The following is a 7,243-nucleotide window of genomic DNA, read 5'->3' as shown; positions in this document are numbered from 1 at the left end:
TACAGAATACAGGCAGATATTCCAGATTTATGGATTGGAAGAAGCAACATAGTCAAACTGGCCAAATTCTAAAAATTATTATACAGATATAATATGAATCAATTCAAAATGCATTTAGCACACATCAAAAAATTAGGGAAAACATTTCAGAAATTGATTTGAGACCATAAAGAGCCTTTTAATAGCAAAAGCAATCCTAGATAACAAAGGCAAGGTGGGAACATCACAATCCCTGATCTGAAATTATACTTCAGAGCTTCTGTGATCAAAACAGCATGGAACTGGCAAAATAAGAAAAAAAGCAAACAAATAAGAAAACTAGACCTGAATATCAGTGGAACAGAGTAGAAAATTCAAAAACAACTCCAAATGCACTAAGTCAGTTCATATTTGTCAAAGGAGCCAAACAAGTTTACTGGAAGAAAGATAGCCTCCTCAATGGATGGTGCTGTGAAAACTGGCTCTCTGAAGCCAAAATCTAAAACTAGAATTATGTCTTTCACCATCCACTAAACTAAAATAAAAGTAGATCAATGATCTAAATATTAAAACAGAAACAATAAATTTTTGGAAGACAAGATAGGTAATTCTTGACATTGATGGAGGCAAAAATTTCATGAACAAACCCAGAATGCAAAGACATACTGCAAAGAATCAACAATTAGGTTCTCCAACTATTAAAAACTTTTTCAGAGAAAAGGGAATTACCAATAGAATTAAAAGACAGCACATATAATTTGAGAAACTCTTATCAGTTGCCCTTCAGACAAATAACTAGTATTTACAACATATAAAATCTTTTTAAAAAATCAGATGCCCCAAATTTGAAGACCCAATCCAAAAATGAGCATCTGAGATGAATACTCATTTCTCAGAGGAAGAAATAAAAACAGCAAGTAAATACGTGATGAAATGTTCTACATCACTGTCATTCAAAGCATAAACATTAAAGCAACACAAAAATTCCATCTTCCTTCAGAAAGAGTAGCTATTATCAAAAAATCAATGAATAACAAATGCTGGAGAGGCTGTTGGGAAAAACATATCCCTTTGTACTACTGGTGAGATTATAGCCTGTTACAAATAACAGATTTCTCAAAATCTATGATTAGAGATCCTATTTTTTCCAGCCATTCCCCTTCTGGGTATCTTCCTAGAAGTTACACGTCCACACCCATTTATACAACACAGTCTACTATAGAAAAATCTTAGCTAAAACCAAAATGCCCATCACCTGAGAAGTGGATAACAAAAGATGTGATTTTTTTTTGATATGGTAGAGTACTACTTACCCATAAAGAAGGATAAACATGAGACACTTCTATGTAAATATCTACACCTTGAAAACATACTCTTAGGTGAAACAAATCAGACCTACTTGTATAACTACTGGATCATTTCTCTAGCATGAGATACCAAATATGCAAATAAGAAGCAATGCAGATAAAAGATATTAAGAAATAGGAAGGAATGTTTCAAAGAACAGTGAACTAGAAAGGGAGAACTAGAAAGGAAGAGGGGGAGAAAGAATCCATGCTCCTAAACGCAATAATTCAGACACACATGTTTAAATTCCACATGTATTTCTCCAGTGGGACAAACTAGAAGACAACAGATTCTGGTAAATGGGAAGGAAATATTCAAGTGTGAAGGCAAAGAAGGGGGAAAGGAAGGAAGGGAAAAAGCAAGAATAGAAGAGGGACAAAATAGAAATAGAGCTTTTGTAAGTAATGAGGGGAAGAGGGATTGAAGGGAGGAGAGGGGATTGGGAAAAAAGGAACAACAAATATGTACAAGGGCCAGGGAGATAACTCAGTAGAATAAGGACTTGCCTGGCAAGAATTATGTACAGGCATAAGCTTTCTTTAATGAATGTGATCAATATGCATTTTCAATATGCACCAATAAGTTAATTCAAAATGTATTGTGCCAATAAATTTAATTATGAAAAAGGATCCTGATTTCAATTCTTTCGGATATATTTCCAGGAAGAGCTTAGTAAATGCTATATACTAATTTGGATATGTTTTGAGTTTCTCACAGGGTTCATGGTGTTAAAATTTACTCACTGTTATAAGATATTAATGAGATAGAAAGTCAGTGTATTTAGTGCTTAAAGCCGAAGCCTTTGGTAATGTCTTAGATGAGATAAGGGTAATTAGTATGTATACACTATTGTAGAAAAGAGTTACAGAGACTATATAGACACACTTACACAACACGCACATCTGCACGCATGCATACACACACACACACACACACACACACATACAAACACTGCCTATTTTTACAAAGTGATGCCTGGCCTGCTTTAGATCTCTGACAAGATCATCAAAATATGTGGCCCCTCAGCCTTGACTCTCCAAAACCATTTGCCAAAATAACTACCTTTTCTTTATAAAATATTTGTACTCGCATATTTGTTTAATAACAAAAGTCGATGGATGCTCCATGGGAAATCTAATTTTAATCTTTCAAAGAATCTCTGCGTTGTTTCAACAGCAGCTGCACTGTCCTACATTTTCTGCAACAGCACACAAGGGTTCTTATTTTCCCACAGACTACCAAATATTTGTTATTTTCTGATTTTTGTGTTTTAGCAATGGGCCTGTAATTTTGTTATACTTGCATGTCCTTCATTATTAGCATCCTGAGCACCTTCTTTGTTACTGTGGTGCACCGACACATCTTCCTACAATCTATTAATGTCTTTTATACATTTTCAAATCAGGTTGTTTGCTTTTCCTTCTAGGAGCTATCTTCATATTAATCCCTTATCAGATATCTGTTTTGCAAAACATTTTTTTTTTCGTATTTGATGTTTAGGTTTCTCATACCTGATTATTGTCTTCAGTTCTCAGTCTTTAAATCTAGCAAACTCTCTTTCATGTATTATTGTGCTTCTGCTTTCTTTGCTTCTGGGTATCTTATACAAGAAATCGGAAGACCCAATACTATGATGGGCTACTGGACTCTTTTAGAGTATTTTGCTGAGTTTACACACCTATAATATTCAAATAACGGAACTTAACAAAAGAAAGGGGGATACAGATGAGTGTCCATTTTGTATCTGTGTATTCAAAGTGGTTAGGATAGATATATAGTTACATTCTCTTAATGAACAGAGGGATTTTTTTTTCTAATGGTGTTTGTAAATAAGATATCATGTCCACATCTTGTACAGCAACTAACCACTAGGAAGAATGTATGCAATGTGTTAATTATTGAAATTGTCATACCAATTTGATTCAAAACTGTCTCACTGCTGTTTGTTTCTCAATAAAATTATGAAAAAAATAAAAAATAAAGGTAATATATCTATGTATATAAATGATGGAACTAAACAAGAAAAGGGTATATAGATGAATGACCATTTTGTATCTGTGTATTCAAAATTGTTAGGATAGATACATAGCTACATTGTCTTAATCCAAGGAATAGAGGGATTTGTTCTAATTGTGCTTGTAAATAGGATATCATGTCTGCATCTTGTACTACAAATAACCACTAGGAAGGCTGTACACAGTGTGTTAATTATTGAAACTGTCCTACCAATTTGATTTGAAACTGTCTCATTGCTATTTATTTCTCAATAAAATTATGAAAAAAAAAGAAAAAAGAAATCCCGGCAACTTTTCCACCCGCTCCACCCTCCCCCTGAGCGCCGCTCAGACTGCACCGCACTGGCTCTGAGCTCCCAGCTCCTGCTAAGCTTGCGCGGCCACCACTTCTCTCAGCCACCATCATGATTATCTACCGAGACCTCATCAGCCACGATGAGATATTCTCCTACATTTACAAGATCCGGGAGACTGGGGACGGGCTGTGCCTGGAGGTGGAGGGCAAGATGGTCAGTAGAACAGAGGGTGCCACTGACGACACGCTCATTGGTGGCAGTTCCTCCGCTGAAGGCCCAGAGGGCGAAGGCAACGAAAGCACAGTAGTCACCGGTGTAGATATTGTAATGAACCATCACTTGCAGGAAGCCCGCTTCACACAAGAGGCCTACAGGAAGTCCATCAAAGATTATATGAAATCAATGAAAGGCAAACCTGAAGAACAAAGACCAGAAAGAGTCAAACCGTTTATGATGGGGGCTGCAGAGCAAATCAAGCACATCCTTGCTAATTTCAAAAACTTATCAGTTCTTTATTAGTGCAAACATGAATCCAGATGGCATGGTTGCTCTGCTGGACTACAGTGAGGATGGTGTGACCCCATTTGTGATTTTCTTTAGGGATGGTTTAGAAATGGAAAAATGTTAATGGATTCGATGGTAACCTTGGATCTATCATTTGTCATAACTGGCTGCTGCTTGTCATCTACACAACACCAGGATTTTAGACAAATAGGACTGATGTCATCTTGAACGCTTCGTTTATTTTGACTGTGATTTATTTAGAGTGGAGGCATTGTTTTTTAGGGAAAAAAACACATCAGGTAGGTTGTCTAAAAATAAAGTGCATTTAAACTCATTTGAGAGAATGTCTTTAAGTGTGATAGTTATCTAAACTAAGTCCATTGGTAGTGTTCATGGAGAAGATAGAACCTGGTCACAGATCACTGCTAAAAGCATAAGACTGTCTTCAAATAACTTCTTCAGTGGAACTACTTCTGAGACTGGAATATAAGACAAGAATCAAAGTTCTAATTCTGAGTTGCAGAGAAGGGAAAGAGACTGTGTTCATAGCAGTGCCGGCATTTGAAGTGGAACTTTACATATTTCATCACCTACAATGGAAGTAGGTAACCCTGGAAGAGATTACCAAAAGAATAAAAAGACTTAACTCAGTTGGAAAAAAAAAGAAAAGAAAAGAAAAGAAAGAAATCCCAGTAAAATCCAGAATCATGAAGATTTTTCCTTCTGCTTCCTTCTTCAAGTTTTGTAAATGCAGGTCTATTTGTTTTGAAATTGTGACTTATTTATGTATTTTAGTGTGGTGGTGGTTGTGTGCATTCTAGGGCTGTTTGTTTTCAGCTTCTTGGCTTTGGAAGGCCATTTTAGGCCTCAGATTTTAGGAGGTTGTGTTCTTCAAAGAATTATAATGAGTTCTATGTTCATTTGATGGTGTTTTCACAACTTCAATTATGTTTGTTTACATTTCCCCCATTGTTATTTCCCTTTGTGTCTCTGTGTCAATATTTTCTATTGAGCTCTTTTTTTTTTTTTTTTTTTTTTTTTTTTTTTTTTTTTGTGGTACCGGGGATTGAACTCAGGACCTTTTGCTTGCCAGGCAAGTGCTTATTCTACTGAGCTATCTCCCCAGCCCTATTGAGCTATTTTCAAATTCATTGATATTTTCTTTTGGTTGATCAAGTTTGCTGTTACAACTGTCTAATGAATTTTTTCAATTTAGTTAGTGTGTTCTTGAGCTACAGAATTTTTATTTGGTTCTTTGTTTATTTATTTATTTGAAGAACCGGGATTGAACTCGGACTCTTGCATTGAACTCGGGCCCTTGTGCTTGCCAGGCAAGCGCTTATTCTACTGAGCCATCTCCCCAGCCACTTTATTTGGTTCTTTAAAAAATTTTTTTTTTGTTTATTCAGTATCTCATTTTGTCAATACATCATTTTTCTGATTTCTTTTAGCTGTCTATATCCTATTTGAAGTATACCGAGTTTAATACAATTTTCGTTCTTCAGCAGGAATACATAGATTGTTAATCTTTTCTGGAAATTTACTCCTTTGATTTGGTTATGCTTACAACTTTTAACATATTTTATTTTCTAGCATATGTGTACTTGAAAATGCAAGAACACTTCTCAGTTTTTTGTGAGCTAGATTTGTGCCTGTAAAAAATTTCAAGAATTGGCCAAAGAATCCAGGCTTTTTCAAACCTTTCCTGGGATGTTTTCTCTTAGCTTGTGAATGTCATTTCCTAGAGAAAGGATTGCTTTTCCATAGAAATTTCCTACTCCCCCTGGTGTTTTTCTGCAGTACTGCAGCTGCTCTTAATCTACCGGACCCCAAACTCAACAGCCTGTGGGCATCTGCAATACTCCAGGTCTATAAACCCCAAGTCAGTTGAGAAAGAATCCATCAGCCCCTGTAGCCCCAGGAAATCTAAGATTTTCGAACACATTTGGTTCCTTCCCAAGAGAGAAACCCTAATTTGGGCAATCTTTCTGGATTGCACCAAACTGTGCTGGCATCTTGTTAAATTATACAGATACTCTGGTGTTTCAGCAAGCCACTGAGTTCTCTGTTGCTCTCAGTTTTTCTTAGAAATTGGAAGCATGCTGCATATATCAGTGCTCTGTGTCAATCTCATGTGACTGTGACAAAATGCTTGATGTAATCAACTTAAAGTGAAGGAAGGTTTATTTTGACTCATAGCTTTGCAGACTTCAGTCCATCATCATTGACCTTGCTGTTTGGGGCCAGCTGTGCAATGTCTTATCATTACAGAGGGCACAAGGCCAAGGAAGCTTCTCACTTTTGGGTGAAGAAAGAGCAGAGATCCATATACCCTTGCAGGTCCCACCCTCCATGACTTAACTTCTTTCCACTAGGTCTCACTCCTGAAGGTTTAAACACTTCCCACTAACACCTAAACTCAGTGACCAAAATGCTCAACACATGGCCTTTAAGGAGCTTTAAGATCCAAACTATTTCACCTCCAAGTATGACCTAGCTTCTTGGGCATCTCCAAAATGGGATGCTGGACCTCCCCTTCTACATTCTTCTTGAGAGAGAAGCTCAGAATTGAGCATCTGTTTCTATTTCTGCTAACCTATATTGACTTGGAAAGTGCTACTGCATGGGAAACAGCAGACTTTTTTACTACTGTCCATGTAGCTGTCCTTGCTTCGGGTTTACCTGCATTGCTGCAATTACATATTTGCATTTGAAGTTCTCTTAAGAGGTCAAGTCTTATCAGACCACGTTGTTGGTGTCTTTGTGTGGAAATAAAGTCTAGGACTCCCTATTCTTCTCTTTTGCTACTATCACCATAATTGTTTCTTGAGTTCATTTTTGCTAGACAGGCATTAGTGTTTTTGGAGAACCAGACTTAGCCCACATGCTGATAATACCAAAAGGTGCTATAACAAACATTTAGATTTTTCACCATTGCAATTTTATTGGTTTCTAAATGTTGCCAATATATTTTTATTTCAGGACAACTATAAGTCCATTTAATTTTTTGTTCACTTTTAAATTTGCATTCATAGTTTGCCTGAGTTTATTGCTAGATGTTTGTCTGTATGAATTATGACCCTTTAGAAGAAAAATTTTTTT

General features: G+C 36.4%; 1 pseudogene; it reads left to right on the top strand.

Moving 5' to 3' along the window:
- Positions 1 to 3,745: 3,745 nt before the first annotated feature.
- On the top strand, positions 3,746 to 4,156 carry LOC101583991 (annotated as a pseudogene).
- The last annotated feature ends 3,087 nt before the right edge of the window (positions 4,157 to 7,243 follow it).

Source organism: Octodon degus, unplaced genomic scaffold (assembly GCF_000260255.1).
Source record: "Octodon degus isolate 3935 unplaced genomic scaffold, OctDeg1.0 scaffold00028, whole genome shotgun sequence".
Taxonomy (NCBI): domain Eukaryota; kingdom Metazoa; phylum Chordata; class Mammalia; order Rodentia; family Octodontidae; genus Octodon; species Octodon degus.
This window is presented reverse-complemented; position numbering and strand designations above follow the sequence as displayed.